The sequence below is a fragment of the Hyperolius riggenbachi genome, chromosome 5, assembly GCF_040937935.1.
Source record: "Hyperolius riggenbachi isolate aHypRig1 chromosome 5, aHypRig1.pri, whole genome shotgun sequence".
NCBI lineage: Eukaryota > Metazoa > Chordata > Amphibia > Anura > Hyperoliidae > Hyperolius > Hyperolius riggenbachi.
Genome location: NC_090650.1, coordinates 109,276,411 through 109,295,932, shown reverse-complemented (window position 1 = coordinate 109,295,932; position 19,522 = coordinate 109,276,411).

Here is a 19,522-nt window from a genome sequence, read left to right as displayed (position 1 = left end):
ACAGCGCAGGCCCAGTATGGTCTGTGTCTGCGCAGTACACTCCTGGTGACATCAGCGGGAGCGAGGACACGGGCGTGCAGGCGCAGTGGTTTTCTGACTTTAAAGTCAGAAATTCCAGAAGTGAACTGGAGGCGGGGCCGGAGCATCGGTGAGTGGCTGCGCCAACACAGGATGTCTGCAGGGGACCATTAGAAGCCTCGGGTAAGTTCAGCTCATTTTCCCCCGACCCCCCTACAGTATCCCTTTAAGCCTGAGCTACCCCTGGAGCCATCAGAAGTACTCCCTGGGGTATGCATACCACACGTTGAGAACCTAGGATATAGAATACACTAGCAAAGGGAGGACCCTGCCAAAGGCTTACAATCGAAGGGGAGGAGATATGGACACAAGGCTTTGTTAGGTAGCCTGATTACAACGTGCAGGTGGTCACCTGATCCCTGAGGTAATATAGGTTTTGGCTGTGTATGTGGTTTTTTTTTATTTTAGTTAATCCAGCAATACCAATACCTTTTACTTATTATGATAATTGCATTATCCCTGCTATCATGTCACTAGATTTCCTCAGAGGAATTTACCATCTTATCCCTGTCCTCATGTTACTATAACCATCCACACAGGATCTTACAATCTAATCATTAATGTTATGTTCCTAATGGCTGTTACACACAGTGATATTTTCTGGAAGATTTACTTCCAGATTGATTATTTCCAGCATGTCTGATCTGATTTCAGATTGATTTTTACATTCACTTTTATGGAAGATCGATTGGAAAGCAGATCGGACATGTTGGAAATAACCGATCTGGCAGTAAATCTGCCAGAGATTCTCATTGTGTGTACCATGCATGACTATCCACAGAGGAGTTTACAATTTGATCCCAGCCATTATGTCACTAACTACAAACAGAGAAGCTTACTATCTAATCCCTGCTGTGATGTCACTAACTTTCCATAGAGGATTTTACAATCTAATCCCTGCCTTCATGTTACCAACTATCCACAGAGGAACCTACAATCTGATGCCAGTAGCTAGTAACTGTACTCTCTAGTAGTAACTGTACTCTCTAATATTTGATGTAAATCATGTCACTGAGGGTAAAGTGTGTTTGTTTGTTTTTTCTTTTGGGGGGGGTGGGGCACCTGGGGGGGGGGGGGGCACCTGGTGATAGTTGGCCTTGGGCGGTAAAAAGTACAAATCCGGCCCTGGAAACTACTAGATGATTGAAACTGATGAAGTCACCTTATCCGAAAACAATTTCATGTAAATGAGGTTTCTCGACACTGTTCATAGTTAATTGGATTATTTGCTGCCTACACAGAGCACAGAAGTGATCAATGTGACCTTTCACTCTGTATGGTATATAACCCATACACATCATCTTGCCATGGTTGCTAAAGCAGACGTGTAGGACCTGCTCTGTTGATCTGCAGCGGTTGTGAGCATGTTAACGGACTCATTTGGCAAGCAAAGCTTTCTGTTTAAGCGTGTAATATTGATTTGCTAGACGGAAGCATAACACCAAAGTCAGACAACTTTTCAGGAGACTGCAAAATATAACCACACAGGAGCTCAAATCAATGCTCTATAGTCTCTTTAGCTCCCTGTAGACTATTTAAAGGTCTTTGTAATTGTATAGCGTGTCACCATGTAATTAAGTACACATAATCAATGTTGGTAACACTGTTAAGTTAGCAAGACGCGTGCTATTTTCTTTGTAGCCAAACTTGTCTACCTTCATGTTACACGCCTTGTAAGAATGTTTTTAAGTTAGAGATTTTCCTTAAAGGAAACCTGAAACAATGAAATAAGGGTAACATACAATGTTTATTTGCTAACTTCTTTTTTTAGTGTTATTTGTCTACCTGTTGTGCTAATCTTCTGCCGTGAATGCTGACTCAAATCACTGACTCAAAACAAGTATTAGTATTAGCATATGAAGCACATTGGTTCTAAGGTAATTTTTACACTGCAACAGGAAAATTACTTTCCTCAAACCATCAACATCGAAAGTGTGCAGTTTCTTAGAATGTCATTGCTGCTGTTGTATTAACATTTCACTTTTATTATTGGAACCCAAGTGACGTACACATGGCTAGATCGAGATCAGCGGAGACGAAGGATGAATGACTGATCAGCGATCCAGGACGGACAACTTTAAATAATGCAAATACACCTATAGCAGAAGACAGCTCACCAGAGTAGTGTTGGGCTTGATAGCAGAAGACAGCACCTGATTGGTGCTTGAATTTGGCATAGACGATTCAAAACACATGTACTGTATATGCCCAACTGCCGCTTTTCAGCACCAAAGTAGCAGACAGGGTCAGGAGGAGTTCAATGGCTTGCAAATAATGTTGTGTTTCACTTGACTCTGATACTTCTTCCTTCTGGTGTGGAAGGAGGAGGTATCAGAGTCATGTAAAATGCAAGTCAGTGAACTCCTCCTGACCCTTTCCTGTTGTTCAGTGCTGAATAGTGGCAGTTGGGAGTATTCGGGGTGTTTCAAATTGGCTATGCTAAATTTGAACACCTACACTACACCTGATGGCTCAACATGGTTCAAGATAGTGGATATGACATTGTGGAAAGTGAACATAAATGGTAGTGCCATAGCAGCACTTTGTATTTTCTTCTCTCTGCCCAGCCCACTTTGCAGAAACATCATTTAAATTCTAATGAGCTCTGTACACACTGTTGATTACAAACTGCTGAAGTGATCTGCTGGGTTGATCACTCAAAATGCCAGAAACCATTGGTAATCTTTTAATTTTTTTTCACAATAATTTCACAAGTTTTTTTATTGTTTCTTTAGAACAGCTTTAATTTAGCGCGTGTATGTAGCTTAGGGGGTCAGTCCAAACAATGAATTAAGAGTTCTGGATCCTTATCAACAACGCTTATGGTGGTCAATACGCATCCAGGAAGGCTGCATTCTCTTTACTTTTGCCAAATCAAAATTGATCTATTAGGCTGCTAGATGGAAAGGTATTAATCCAGTTAATGCATTTTCAGTAAGTGTGTTACTGCACTGAAAAGTAAAATTACTGACTAGTAAGGTAAATTACTGACTTGTGCTGTAAATACCTCTAGAAATATCAAGAAATGTCAATTTACAAAGATTGGAGCATTTGTTAAAACAAGTAACAATGTCTCGTATTTAAGACCAGCTCTGGCCTGTTAGTAACTAACAATCAGCATGCGGTGCAGTGTTACAAACAAATTAGACAGCCAACAGGAAGAGCCCCCCCACCCTCCTGCTACTCACCCCATTTGATACGAAGCACTGCCAGGCGGGGCATGAGATTCACAGAGCAGCAGAAATAGACCCCTGCCTCCATTTTCAATGAGTTATTTTACGACCATGTTCATATATATTATTTTTTCTGCCTAAAATCACCATTTGGGGAAAAAGTGCAAGACTCGCATTTGGTAAAATTTTTGTCAATGTGGAAAAAAATTGGTAATATATGATTTTGGCAATTTTCCAACATACTGTAAATTTGATTATCGCACATGGTATTGTGAATGAAGGCTGTGTGTCCCCGAAAGTAGGACCTCCCCTGAAAGTAAGCCCTAGCATATATTTTGAGCATGCTCCAAATATAATCCCTCCCCCTAAAATAAGCCCTAGCGGCAGTGAAAGCCCCCCATTCACCTCCTCTGCTCCACTGGCCCCCTCCTCCAGAAAGTCGGATCCCCGTGCTCCACTGCCCGGCGGCATGCTTCACACCGCAGATCAGCAGTAACCTGCGGTGAAGGCAGCTAAAGTTGCACAGAATTATACATTGTGATCCTATGACTTATTCAGAGTGCTTCATTAATGCAAATCAATGTGCTTACTGGGGGAATTTATGGTGTCAAATGTGTGCTCACAGCTCAGGTGAAGACACTCTCCATTCTATTTCAGATAGTTATAAAAGGGGAGGGGCAAAGGAAAAGAAAACATTTTCAATATTTTAAAATGAAAAACATGCATTGCTAATATCTGTAAATTGATCATTTTTGCAGTGAATGAGTCATTAGTACAAGTCAGTGCTGTAGGAAGTGACAAATGTGTGCTCACAGCGCATTTGCAATCACACACAATCCAATTCAATCTGAACTAAGCATGGCAATTCAATCTGAACTAAGACTGGGGCTGAGGTTCACCTTCCAGCAGGACAAATACCCTAAACATAAAGCCAAGGCAACAATGGAATGGTTTAAAACAAAACATATCCATGTGTTAGAATGGCCCAGTCAAAGTCCAGATCTAAATCCAATCGAAAATCTGTGGCAAGATCTGAAAACTGCTGTTCACAAACGCTGTCCATCTAATCTGACTGAGCTGGAGCTGTTTTGCAAAGAAGAATGGGCAAGGATTTCAGTCTCTAGATGTGCAAAGCTGGTAGAGACATACCCTAAAAGACTGGCAGCTGTAATTGCAGCAAAAGGTGGTTCTACAAAGTATTGACTCAGGGGGCTGAATAAATACGCACACCCCACTTTGCAGTTATTGATTTGTAAAGAATGTTTGGAATCATGTATGACTTTCATTCCACTTCTTACGTGTACACCACTTTGTATTGGTCTTTCTTTTTTTTTCTCAATTAAATTTTTTATTGAGCAGAAGAAGTGTCAATAGAATACAAACTTTTGAAGTAATTCAGCAAAAAGTATACAACGGATACATAACAGCGGTGGTAACATTCTTCAGTGTTTCAACTACATACAAACTTCAACTATAGTCAATATAACTTAAAGTTTAATTCAAGACTAAAACTTTGTAGTAGGGATGTTGGGAACAGGGGGCAGATTGGAGAAATGAGTGATTTTAGTCTGGTACCTCCTGTGTCGAGGGGGGGTATATGCAGCCCAGATAAGGGCGATGGAGTAAGGTATGGGAGTGAGGAAGGAAGAGAAAGAGAGAGAAAAAGAAGGGAGGGAAGAGATAGTAGGGAGATAGAGGATTCTCAGTTCTGTCGGGGAGGTTATTCAAGATTGCAGAATAGTTTTGTATTCCTGGGAGCATTGGAAATCAGACTTGTATTGGTCTTTCACGTGGAATTCCAATAAAATTGATTAATGTTTGAGGCAGTAATGTGACAAAATGTGGAAAACTTCAAGGGGGCCGAATACTTTTGCAAGCCACTGTACTTGGGTATTATTCTTCTGTTTCCATGTAAATGAAGTTCCACAGGCTTAGGCCCTCTGTGGGCTCTCTGTCAGAGGTTGAGACGCAGTCAGGTTGAAGGTAGTGGGGAGTTTGCATACTCAGGTTTTGGACATAGCATCCTTAATTCATGGTCCTTATATTGCTTTTGTTTAACCTAACTTTGTCTCAAGGTTACAGGTCACTAATGCTTAGGTTTTCTTGTTAAAGCTTTGAAGAAAATCAGAGAGAAATAATATTAAAAGATTTATACATACCAGGGGCTTCCTCCAGCCCCATCTGCACGTACAAAAAGTAGGGATAATAAAAATTGCACCCTGCAGGAAGAAAACACAGAGACAACAGGAGCCCAAATGGTTCAGTATGTCACAGTACCAGAAGCATGTAAAATATGCGAATGTATTATACTCACAAAGGTGGGTTGCAGAAGGGCAACCGACCACTAGAAGCAGGTGGAGATGTATAACCCCGACTCCACTCGGGTGACCAGACAGAGCTGGTGATGGTCGCACTCTTGATAAAAAGCAAACCTCAAATGACCTAAACTGGTCAAAGAGGGTTGATCCCCCTCCAAAAGGAGGGTGAAGGCACAAGGTAAAGGGGGAAGAGGCGCCCAGAGCAGATAAAATACGTTAAAAACAAATAAAATGAAAAAAGTGAGGTGGCTTACCTCAATGAAGACAAATTCACGTATTAATAGAAATTTATTGCACTGGCAACGCGTTTCGTGGGTGCATACCCACTTCCTCAGGCCAAATAGCAGTGCCTAATAGTGCTTGTAGCCACAAATGAGGCGCCTTATTTGTGGCTACAAGCACTATTAGGCACTGCTATTTGGCCTAAGGAAGTGGGTATGCACCCACGAAACGCGTTGCCAGTGCAATAAATTTCTATTAATACGTGAATTTGTCTTCATTGAGGTAAGCCACCTCACTTTTTTCATTTTATTTGTTTTTAACGTATTTTATCTGCTCTGGGCGCCTCTTCCCCCTTTACCATCTGCACGTGTCACCCCAAGTCTTCTCTGTCTTCTGTACCTGATCCTGTAACTTCAGCCAGCCTACACTGTACTATTCTCCGTCAGACATTGACTGGGGTATTGAGGCTACCCATTCTGGTAAAAGCAGCAGATTTCTGGCAGCACTACAGGACAATTACTTGACTCAAATGGTAACGTTATTGATTTGTAAAGAATGTTTGGAATCATGTATGACTTTCATTCCACTTCTTACGTGTACACCACTTTGTATTGGTCTTTCTTTTTTTTTCTCAATTAAATTTTTTATTGAGCAGAAGAAGTGTCAATAGAATACAAACTTTTGAAGTAATTCAGCAAAAAGTATACAACGGATACATAACAGCGGTGGTAACATTCTTCAGTGTTTCAACTACATACAAACTTCAACTATAGTCAATATAACTTAAAGTTTAATTCAAGACTAAAACTTTGTAGTAGGGATGTTGGGAACAGGGGGCAGATTGGAGAAATGAGTGATTTTAGTCTGGTGCCTCCTGTGTCGAGGGGGGGTATATGCAGCCCAGATAAGGGCGATGGAGTAAGGTATGGGAGTGAGGAAGGAAGAGAAAGAGAGAGAAAAAGAAGGGAGGGAAGAGATAGTAGGGAGATAGAGGATTCTCAGTTCTGTCGGGGAGGTTATTCAAGATTGCAGAATAGTTTTGTATTCCTGGGAGCATTGGAAATCAGACTTGTATTGGTCTTTCACGTGGAATTCCAATAAAATTGATTAATGTTTGAGGCAGTAATGTGACAAAATGTGGAAAACTTCAAGGGGGCCGAATACTTTTGCAAGCCACTGTACTTGGGTATTATTCTTCTGTTTCCATGAAAATGAAGTTCCACAGGCTTAGGCCCTCTGTGGGCTCTCTGTCAGAGGTTGAGACGCAGTCAGGTTGAAGGTAGTGGGGAGTTTGCATACTCAGGTTTTGGACATAGCATCCTTAATTCATGGTCCTTATATTGCTTTTGTTTAACCTAACTTTGTCTCAAGGTTACAGGTCACTAATGCTTAGGTTTTCTTGTTAAAGCTTTGAAGAAAATCAGAGAGAAATAATATTAAAAGATTTATACATACCAGGGGCTTCCTCCAGCCCCATCTGCACGTACAAAAAGTAGGGATAATAAAAATTGCACCCTGCAGGAAGAAAACACAGAGACAACAGGAGCCCAAATGGTTCAGTATGTCACAGTACCAGAAGCATGTAAAATATGCGAATGTATTATACTCACAAAGGTGGGTTGCAGAAGGGCAACCGACCACTAGAAGCAGGTGGAGATGTATAACCCCGACTCCACTCGGGTGACCAGACAGAGCTGGTGATGGTCGCACTCTTGATAAAAAGCAAACCTCAAATGACCTAAACTGGTCAAAGAGGGTTGATCCCCCTCCAAAAGGAGGGTGAAGGCACAAGGTAAAGGGGGAAGAGGCGCCCAGAGCAGATAAAATACGTTAAAAACAAATAAAATGAAAAAAGTGAGGTGGCTTACCTCAATGAAGACAAATTCACGTATTAATAGAAATTTATTGCACTGGCAACGCGTTTCGTGGGTGCATACCCACTTCCTCAGGCCAAATAGCAGTGCCTAATAGTGCTTGTAGCCACAAATGAGGCGCCTTATTTGTGGCTACAAGCACTATTAGGCACTGCTATTTGGCCTGAGGAAGTGGGTATGCACCCACGAAACGCGTTGCCAGTGCAATAAATTTCTATTAATACGTGAATTTGTCTTCATTGAGGTAAGCCACCTCACTTTTTTCATTTTATTTGTTTTTAACGTATTTTATCTGCTCTGGGCGCCTCTTCCCCCTTTACCATCTGCACGTGTCACCCCAAGTCTTCTCTGTCTTCTGTACCTGATCCTGTAACTTCAGCCAGCCTACACTGTACTATTCTCCGTCAGACATTGACTGGGGTATTGAGGCTACCCATTCTGGTAAAAGCAGCAGATTTCTGGCAGCACTACAGGACAATTACTTGACTCAAATGGTAACGGAACCAACTAGGGGGAATGCGTTACTGGATCTGATCATTTCTAATAGACCAGATAATGTATCAAATGTGCAGGTTCAAGAACATTTGGGAAATAGTGATCACAACATGATAACGTTTGATCTGGTGACTGATAGGCCACGGGGCAGCGGGACCACTAAAACTATGAATTTTAGAAAAGCAAAGTTCAATCAAATTAGGCAGGCACTAAGTTTGGTGAACTGGGATAATGTACTACAAGGGGACGACACTGAAGGGAAATGGCAAGCTTTTAAACGTATTCTCAATCAATATTGTAGTATGTATATCCCATATGGAAACAAAATGTCTAGGAATAAAAAAAGGCCTCTATGGATGAATAGAAAGGTTAGGGATAAAATGAAGAGGAAAAAGAATGCCTATAAGGTCCTAAAACAGGAGGGGACTGAGGCTGCACTAAGCAATTATAAGGAGTGCAATAAAAATTGTAAAAAAGAAATTAGGCTGGCAAAGATCGAAGCTGAAAATCAAATCGCTAGGGATATCAAATCTAACCCAAAAAAGTTTTACAAGTACATCAACTCTAAAAAAAGAAAGGTTGACTGTATAGGAATCCTAAAGGATGAGGGTGGGAACTCAATGGTGGATGACCAAGGTAAGGCAGAGTTATTAAATGCTTTCTTTGCTTCTGTCTTCACAAAGGAAACAGCACTGTTGCAAATTACAGAGGCAGAAGAGTCTCAATCTTCTAACTGTAATATTAAATACTTAACGCAGGAAGAAGTAAAGGCAAGACTAAATAAATTAAAAATAGACAAGGCACCTGGCCCGGATGGCATGCATCCTCGGGTCCTAAGAGAATTAAGTTCAGTTATAGCTAAGCCCCTTTATCTTATCTTTTGTGACTCTCTTGCAACTAGCAGAGTCCCAGTGGATTGGCGTACAGCCCACGTTTTCCCATTATTTAAGAAGGGCAAAAAATCTGATCCAGGAAATTATAGACCTGTAAGCTTAACATCAGTTGTATGCAAACTATTTGAGGGGTTACTAAGAGATACTATACATGACTTCATAGTAGAAAATAATCTTATTTCTCAGCATCAACATGGGTTTACTAAAGACAGGTCCTGTTTGACTAACATGCTCAGCTTTTATGAGGTAGTGAATGCTAATATGGATATTGGGAATGCTGTAGATGTGATATACTTGGACCTTGCAAAGGCCTTCGACACTGTTCCCCACAGAAGTCTGGTGCAAAAGTTGAGGATGCAAGGACTGGGGAAGAGTTTGTGTGCATGGATAGGGAACTGGCTAATGGACAGAAAACAAAGAGTTGTGGTCAATGGATCGTACTCAAAATGGGAGACTGTTAGCAGTGGGGTCCCACAGGGGTCTGTACTGGGTCCAGTGCTCTTCAATTTATTTATTAATGACCTAGTAGATGCAGAAGTGAGCAATGTTGCTATTTTTGCAGATGATACAAAATTGTGCAGAATCATTAACTTTCAGGAAGATAGTGTCATATTGCAACAGGATCTGGATAGGATGGCTATATGGGCACATACATGGCAGATGAAATTCAATGTTGAAAAATGTAAAGTCATGCATTTTGGTCGTACCAATGGTCTAGCACCATACAAAATAAATGGGATACAGTTGGGAACATCAAACTTGGAGAAGGACTTAGGAGTACTCATCGACAACAAGTTAAATAATCGTACTCAATGCCAAGCCGCTGCAGCTAAAGCGAACAAAATTTTGGGATGCATTAAAAGGGAAATAAAAACTCGAGATGCTAGCATAATATTGCCCCTGTTTAACTCTCTAGTAAGGCCACATCTGGAATATGGAATTCAGTTCTGGGCACCACATTACAAAAAAGATATTGCAGTTTTAGAGCAGGTGCAGAGACGAGCTACAAAATTGATACGTGGGATGGAAGGTCTCGCTTACCAAGAAAGGTTAGATAAACTGGGTTTATTTAGTCTAGAGAAAAGACGCCTTAGAGGAGATCTAATTAACATGTATAAATACATCAGAGGGCAATATAATAGCTTGGCGGATGAGCTTTTTGTCCCTAGGCCTTCTCAAAGGACTAGAGGACATGAGCTGCGCATGGAGGAAAAACGTTTTAGCCATTTATTTAGGAAAGGGTTCTTTACAGTAAGAGTGGTTAAGATGTGGAATGCATTGCCACAGGAAGTCGTTATGGCAAACTCTATACCTGCATTTAAAGGGGGCTTAGATGCTTTCCTTGCGTTGAAAGACATCCATGGCTACAATTACTAGGTTATGCCTAATGATGTTGATCCAGGGATTTTATCTGATTGCCATCTGGTGTCAGGAAGGAATTTTTCCTATTTGGGGCTAATTGGACCATGCCTGGTGGGTTTTTTTTCGCCTTCCTCTGGATCAACAGGGGTATGTGGGGGACGGGCTGGAGTTGTACTTTGTACTGGTTGAACTCGATGGACGTATGTCTTTTTTCAACCAAAATAACTATGTAACTATGTAAGAGAGAGACAGAGAGAGTGAACTATGCTTGTGCAGACTGGCTTTCACTGGCCGAAGTTATGGGACTCGATACAGAAGTTGGAGAAGACTGAGGACGGCGGCGTGGGAGCGATCCGTGCAGATGGGGCTGGAGGAAGCCCCAGGTATGTTTAAATCTTTTAATATAATTTCTCTCAGGTTTTCTTTAAAGCTTTATTTAACGTTGATGCATTTAACTTTAATGTTGATGCATAGTGTTTATTGCTGCTCAATTTGCTGTGAATAATAGATTTTATGGGGATCCCTTTTATTTTGTTCTTTTTTTTTTCTTTCTCTTTTCTTTTTCTTATTCTATATTTCTCTCTTTCTTTTGACCTAGTGGTGGGTCTGAAGATGGCTTACATACTCCATAATTTCCACTTTTTCTCGATTTCTATTATCATTGCTTCGGCTTCTCTGTCTCTTCCTTTTTTTCCCCCCGTCTCTCTTTCCCAGTTATTTCTCTTCCATTTTAGAGGGGCACTAATTGTCCCTGATGTACCTGATATACTTTGTGATGCTGTATCAATGTTTTATGGGAACACTGGAGTATACTTTTACTCTGTGATAATATCGTTGTACGCCTTTATATGCTGCCTAAACTTTTTAATTCAAATAGATTTAACAAAAAAATGAAGTTACACTTGGATCTACCATTAATTATGCTGGATGCTGTAATCAAGGGCAAAATTCTAACATTTCATTTAAAGTGATACTGTTACCAAAAATATCACATATAGAGGCAAGCATTGAGCACAGTAGGGTTTTCAGCTTAATTAGAACTTGACCTTTACAGGATTTGGTCCAGAAATAGGAGAAAATGCATTGGCTCAATCTCAGATAAAATCATTAAGTGAAATCCTCCAAACCTATTAAAGAAGAATACATTTCATTTACCCTGGGGTTCGTGGTGGAATTCATTTTAAATGAAACATATACACATGTTCACTAATGAATCTCGATATAAAATACGTCCTCTGCACACAATCTATCAGCGGGAATAACATTGTATGTAAGTCAACTATACAACCATTGGCAAGCTTATGCAAAGGTAGATTCACATTCTGCTTAAAAGTCAGGCTAATGAGAAAATTGATCGGAAATTAAAATTTAAATTGCCTTTAGGACTTAGCAGGCCTGAGATGCCTTTTAGTGTAACCCCCAGTCAAAATTCAGCACAGCAGTGACAGCTGTATATTTCCAAGGAATAAATGAATATCTATATTCTCCCTGGAGAATTCTGCCAACTTGGCTTTTGGCTATCTATAAGAAACAGATATTATTCAAGACTAAAACTGCCCATTATGTCCTTAACAAAATAAATGTTGCAGCTCCGGATTTGAATTTCTTATAATGATTAAAGTCATTATTCCTAAATTTCCTATATTAATCAATTCTCTCTCTCTCAGCTTACTGCTGGATCTCTTTCAAAGTGGGAAAATTATAATTTTGAGACCGTTTCCTTTCCATTTTTCTGCTAGTGTCATAGGGGATTACTAGAGAAGCTGGATTTTTCTGCTTCTCTTTAAGGAGTCTAGAGAGGCATATAGTATTTATTGGCTCGCCACTTTACATTCTATTTTTAGCTTGAATTTTGAAAATATTATAGTATCCTTTCCTTATTCAGTCCTTGGACTAGTGTCTAAGAAAGATCAATTTATACTTGCAATACGTAGTTTTGCTCCATATTGCAAGTGCATCACTTGCCATTTTGGGGTGAATGCAGAACTCCACAATCTTCTAGAAATATTTCCATGGAACTGGTCACACTAAATGGTATATTTAGAATGAGTACGGATCTTAAAACAGTTACTTTTTGATCTCCATTTTTTTAGTTTGTTTTTTTTAAACCTGATAGCCAGTGCCACATTTATAATTCCTGATTTATAAGAAAGCAGAAAAAAGGCAAGTAGGGATGCCATTAAAATATTGCAATTGTCCTAAAATGGTGATCAGAAGCACTATTCACTTGAATGGAGTAAATCTTTACCATCTACAACCCTCATTTCTCTCCAGAAAAAGTAGACAAGACAAATAACTTTTATATGCTCTTCTCTCCTGGCGGACTCAAAGCGCTTAAACTGCAGCCACTATAGCGCTCTCAGTAGGCAGTAGCAGTGTTAGGGAGTAGTGATTGTCAAACAACCCAATTTCACGTTCGCGAACATTACTGCGAACGTTTGCAAATCTACGAGTCCCATTAACTTTACTGGCAGGCAAAACGCCTGACACCTTCAGGGCATCTCTGCAGCCACAATTTCTTTACAAAAGATATACAAAGTATACCCAAACCTGGACAGTGGCATGGCGGAGGGGGGTCAAGGGCGAAAAAAATGACGAGGCTTTTTTATGCGTAAATGCTAAAAATTGGTAGGAATAAATGACATACTGTGATACTGACTGCTGTGTGTTGAAAACATTGTACATCCATAACCTGATGAAGCATAGGTGACCCGTGCGAAACATGTTGTTTATTGACTCAAATAAACCCAGTAAAATTAGGTACCTACTCTACTATTTTTACCTTACTTTGCATGCACTTGCTGCCAATGATACAACGGCTCTTGGTAAACATTTGTAGATCAATCGTCAGTGCCTATTAAGGGCACAATTTTTCACCAAATGCAATTTCTCAATGCAATTTTTTCAATCTAATTATATGGAAATTTGGGCATTTATAAAGGCGATTGCTAAATTGATCTGGCGGCTGATAGACGCGCATGGAGGCAGAGCTGCAGCCGAAAGCTCTGCCTCCATGACCAGCAAAATCCACAACCAAGAAAGTTGTGGATTTTGCAGGGGGGATTGGGGGGGGGGGGGGGAAGACTCCCCGTTCTGCCTCAGGATAGCGGCGTTTTAGCAGGGGCAAACATGCTCACGTAAATAAAAGCTAAAAAGCCATTTTTAAACCGGCTTCAGTGTTTCTTTAAGCAGACTTACATGCTTAAAGCATATCTCCAGCCTTATTTAAAGAACTAGCAGGTAAATACCTTAGCATTTTTCTCTGCGGTGGGGAGGCGGGGCCACGTGCCGGAAGTGGGATGATGCAGGTCTTTGGGGCGGCTTCACAAGACAAGACAGAGCAGGTAACTATAAACTCCTTTTACTCCTGCTAGTTTTTTGTAAATTAGAGATCCACTATATGTAGATCCACTTTAAAATCTTACTGTACAGTGAATGGAGTATAATGCATTGCATGAAATGTATCACATTCTGCTCTACTACTCTATTGTGCAGTATGTCTTTACGCATGTAATTCTGCTTAATGCAATTTCATTGCATATACCCCAATGTATCATATGACATTAGTAATACATATGATCAGTAGTGAAATGATCCCCCAATACCTTCTAAAGCCCTTTCTTGTTGCTCCACAAAGAAATCAGAGATCATTCTACAATTGCTCAAGTAGAAAAAACACTCTAATCTGCACAACACTCTAATCTTCACGACCCTAATACAAGTTGCCTGGCTGTCCTGATGATCATTCTGGCTACAAGTAGTGTCTGACTGACACACACGAAACAAACATGTGTCTAATCCAGTCAGACTTCTGATTTGCATGCTTGTTCACATCATTGGCTTAAAGTTTTGGAGACAGAGGATCAGTAGGATAGCCGGGCAATTTGTATTGTTTACAGGTGAAACTCAAAAAACATTAGAATTACATTAGAATATCATGTAGAATATCATGGAAACGTTCATTTATTTCAGTAATTCTGACAAAGACTAAGAATCCATTTAAAAGCAAGTCTGAAGTGAGAATTAAAAATAAAAAACAGATACCTAAGGAAAAGGCTCTGGGTCCTATAAAGCCTCCCGGTTCTCCTTCCGGTGTCCTTGTTCTCCTGCCAGGCTCCTCTGATTGAATCTCCCACCGCAGAAGACTTCAGCAGTCTTCGGAAGCACTCTGGCTCCCGAAGACCAACGGCTCTATGCTGTGCACACCTGAGTGCTTCCGAAGACTGCTGAAGCCAGACTAACCCGGAAGAGAGCAGTACGAAAGGTTGTAGCCTGCTGTGGGAACGTGGGGAGTGGGAGGAGCCTTCCCTCTCCTTAGGTAAGTGTCTGTTTTTGTTTTTTATTCTCACTCAATTCAGACTCCCTTTAACGGCTCAGGATCAGGAACCCTTTGCAGGTGTTTTGGATTAATTAGCTGATTAGAGTCTGACACTTTGAGCCTAGAATATTGAACCTTTTTATAAGATTCTAATTTTCTGAGATTTTGATTTTGGGGTTGTTATAAGGTGTAAGGCATAATCATCGAAATTATAACAAATAAAGGCATGAAATATCTTGCTGTGCATGTAATGTGTCTATTTGATATATTAGTTTTACCGTATAAGTTTACTGAAATAAATGGACTTTTGCACGATATTCTAATTCTTCAAGGAGAAGATTATGGCAGCCTCCATATCACTCTCACTTCAAGTTCCCTTTAAGCTTTCAAGGTGTTGAAAAATATTTTTTTTTTGTGTGAAATGTAGAAAAAGTAAATTTCCAAAATAAGATCCAAGATTTTAGAGTTATGCAAACTGGTGTCAGTGATGCCGTGCATCTCACCCAATGCACCGCACCACGACGCCAAAAACAAGCCTTCACTTGTAGTCCTGTAGTAACCATTTGTAGAACCAGCCTCATGAATGTTTTTCCACAAAGAGCTTATAATTTAGTTATCTTTCTATGGCTATAAACACAAACATAGACACTTGATGGCTAGGTAGGGAACACTAGTATTTTATCTATCAATATATTGAAATGAATATAGAAGCAAACAGAGATTTTTTTAAATACTTAATGCCAAATGAGGAAAAACATACAAACATCATACACAAACTAGACCTGATTTAATAAAAGCTCTTAAATCAGGGATGTCAAACCGGTCCTTTGAGGGCTGAGGTCCTCACACATTTTTGACACCACTCAAATTAATTGATGGGTCTGAATCAGGAACGGTGTGGTCCATCAGGTAGAACACATTGCTCTCTTTCTCAGTTCATCCTGAACACTGGCCTGGATCTGGCCCTCCAGGCCTGGAGTTCGTCACCTGTGTCTTAAATGGAGGATAGGGAAAATCACATAACTTTTCAACATGAGTTTTTGAAAGTTGTGGGGTATATGTATGTGTCTAGACATCAAGCTAAAGTAGAGGGTAGGCCAAATGATCTTAAGGAAAAAACATAAAAGAAGGACAGAAACCCAATATGGTGCAGTACGTTATGGATAAATGTGAGCTAAAACAAATACAAGAACAAAAAAAAAGGCCTCTATGGATGAATAGAAAGGTTAGGGATAAAATTAAGAGCAAAAAGAATGCCTATAAGGTCCTAAAACAGGAGGGGACCAAGGCTACACTAAGCAATTATAAGGAATGCAATACAAATTGTAAAAAATAAATTAGGCTGGCAAAGATCGAAGCTGAAAATCAAATCGCTAGGGATATCAAATCTAACCCAAAAAAGTTTTACAAGTACATCAACTCTAAAAAAAGAAAGGTTGACTGTATAGGACTCCTAAAGGATGAGGGTGGGAACTCAATGGTGGATGACCAAGGTAAGGCAGAGTTGTTAAATGCTTTCTTTGCTTCTGTCTTCACAAAGGAAACAGCACTGTTGCAAATTACAGAGGCAGAAGAGTCTCAATCTTCTAACTGTAATATTAAATACTTAACGCAGGAAGAAGTGAAGGCAAGACTAAATAAATTAAAAATAGACAAGGCACCTGGCCCGGAGGGCATGCATCCTCGGGTCCTAAGGGAATTAAGTTCTGTTATAGATAAACCCCTTTATCTTATCTTTTGTAACTCTCTTTCATCTGGCAGAGTCCCAGTGGATTGGCGTACAGCCCACATTTTCCCATGATTTAAGAAGGGCAAAAAATCAGATCCAGGAAATTATAGACCTGTAAGCTTAACATCAGTTGTATGCAAACTATTTGAGGGGTTACTAAGAGATACTAACATGACTTCATAGTAGAAAATAATCTTATTTCTCAGCATCAACATGGGTTTACTAAAGACGGGTCCTGTTTGACTAACATGCTCAGCTTTTATGAGGTAGTGAATGCTAATATGGATTTTGGGAATGCTGTAGATGTGATATACTTGGACTTTGCAAAGGCCTTCGATACTGTTCCCCACGAAAGTCTGGTGCAAAAGTTGAGGATGCAAGGACTGGGGAAAAGTCTGTGTGCATGGATAGGGAACTGGCTAATGGACAGAAAACAAAGAGTTGTGGTCAATGGATCGTACTCAAAATGGCAGACTGTTAGCAGTGGGGTCCCACAGGGGTCTGTACTGGGTCCAGTGCTCTTCAATTTATTTATTAATGACCTAGTAGATGCAGTAGTGAGCAATGTTGCTATTTTTGCAGATGATACAAAATTGTGCAGAATCATCAACTCTCAGGAAGATAGTGTCATATTGCAACAGGATCTGGATAGGATGGCTATATGGGCACATACATGGCAGATGAAATTCAATGTTGAAAAATGTAAAGGCATGCATTTTGGTCGTACCAATGGTCTAGCACTATACAAAATAAATGGGATACAGTTGGGGACATCAAACTCGGAGAAGGACTTAGGAGTACTCATCGACAACAAGTTAAATAATCGTACTTAATGCCAAGCCGCTGCAGCTAAAGCTAACAAAATTTTGGGATGCATTAAAAGGAAAATAAAAACTCGAGATGCTAGCATAATATTGCCCCTGTTTAACTCTCTAGTAAGGCCACATCTGGAATATGGAATTCAGTTCTGGGCACCACATTACAAAAAAAGATATTGCAGTTTTAGAGCAGGTGCAGAGACGAGCAACAAAATTGATACGTGGGATGGAAGGTCTCGCTTGCCAAGAAAGGTTAGATAAACTGGGTTTATTTAGTCTAGAGAAAAGACACCTTAGAAGAGATCTAATTAACATGTATAAATACATCAGAGGGCAATATAATAGCTTGGCGGATGAGCTTTTTGTCCCTAGGCCTTCTCAAAGGACTAGATGACATAATCTGCGCATAGAGGAAAAACGTTTTAGCCATTTATTTAGGAAAGGGTTCTTTACAGTAAGAGTGATTAAGATGTGGAATGCATTGCCACAGGAAGTCGTTATGGCAAACTCCATACCTGCATTTAAAGGGGGCTTAGATGCTTTCCTTGCGTTGAAAGACATCCATGGCTACAATTACTAGGTAATGCCTAATGATGTTGATCCAGGGATTTTATCTGATTGCCATCTGGAGTCGGGAAGGAATTTTTCCCTTTTGGGGCTAATTGGACCATGCCTTGTAAGGGTTTTTTCACCTTCCTCTGGATCAACAGGGATGTGTGAGGGAGCAGGCTGGAGTTGTACTTTGTACTGGTTGAACTCGATGGACGTATGTCTTTTTTCAACCAAAACTACTATGTAACTATGTAAGAACAGGGTAATCCCACACCAGGGTTGCTAAACAGCACCCACCTTCTGCACGTGTGGGGATTACCTGTCCTACACTAGGGATTGCAATGGTCCCTCTGTGGACTGGTCAGTCTCTCTAAAAACAATTAGTGACCAACATCCCTTCCCTCTGAAGGGAGGGTAGTACAGATGTGGGAGAGGCGCCCAGATATCACCGGATGTGTATAGAGGAATATCAACTATAAATAAGGGAGGAGATACCTTACCTCGAGAAGAATCTCAAAGCTTGTAATTGACAAGAGCGACTATTTATTAATACTTCAACAGACAACGCTCCCTTCCTCAGGTCAGTAAAGTGCCATAAATGCAGTGAAAAGGGAGCTGCTCAGGGCTCAAAGCTCCCTTTTCACTGCATTTCTGGCACTTAACTGACCTGAGGAAGTTAGTGTGTGAATCACAAAATGTGTTGCCGTATTAATAAATTGTCATTGTTAAAGAGATTCTGACCAGTACTGCAAAGTACTTAAAGATGCATACCATTCTGTAGCTTGTGCTCTCCTCTTTCATTTGATGCCTGACGCTGTTCTACACCAAATAGTTATAGTTCGATTTCAATTTAAAAATCGCAGCTGCCATCTTGGCTATGTTATAACTTTTGGTTCACCCCTGTCTTCTCTGTTAGAGAAGTGCATCACTGAATGAAGCAGGAAGAGGAAGTGACATGCATGGCCATTGCAAGAGGCTCCTCCAGAGGGGTCATAGCACAACTTTGTTGGAAATCGTCTGGCTTAAAGGCATACCCATGAGAGGTGCTCGGTGTCCCTTTAATTACAAGCTTTGACATGCATCTTGGGGAAAGTTACCTCCTCACTTATTTATTGTCAGGATTCCTCCATACACATACGATAATATCTGGGTACCTCTCTTGTTTCCTACATCAAGCTAAAGTAGTGTTCTAATTTGCAGCAGTGTATGAGCATGTTCAGCTATACATTGTTCTTCCTTAGTTAATATATTACATTTTTGGAACTAAAGGTGTACAAAATTCAAAGTAAGGTAGGCTCAGGTGGTCATCTTTTTGTATTCTAGAGGGCATCTTTTTTTTATATTGCATGACCTGGATAAATAATAACCTTTACAGAAATAAAGTTACCTTTTTTTAACAGAATTACCTACTATTCATAACAAGGAACTTTCATATATTCAAACAGCAGCCAAGATTACAAAAATGGTACAGAGAGGTTTTTTTTTTTTTTTTTTTTTTTTAATAATGAGCTGAGAACAAACATCGAGGTCATTTGCTCATTGCTTACCCATTACATTTATGAAAAAACCTTTCTCCTTTCAACATTATTATAGACCTTTTCATTGTATAAAAAATATCTAGAGCTTTTTAACTTAGCAAAGAAACAAACTTAATGCTGAACTTCTGTAGAAAACAAACTACTTTCATAAA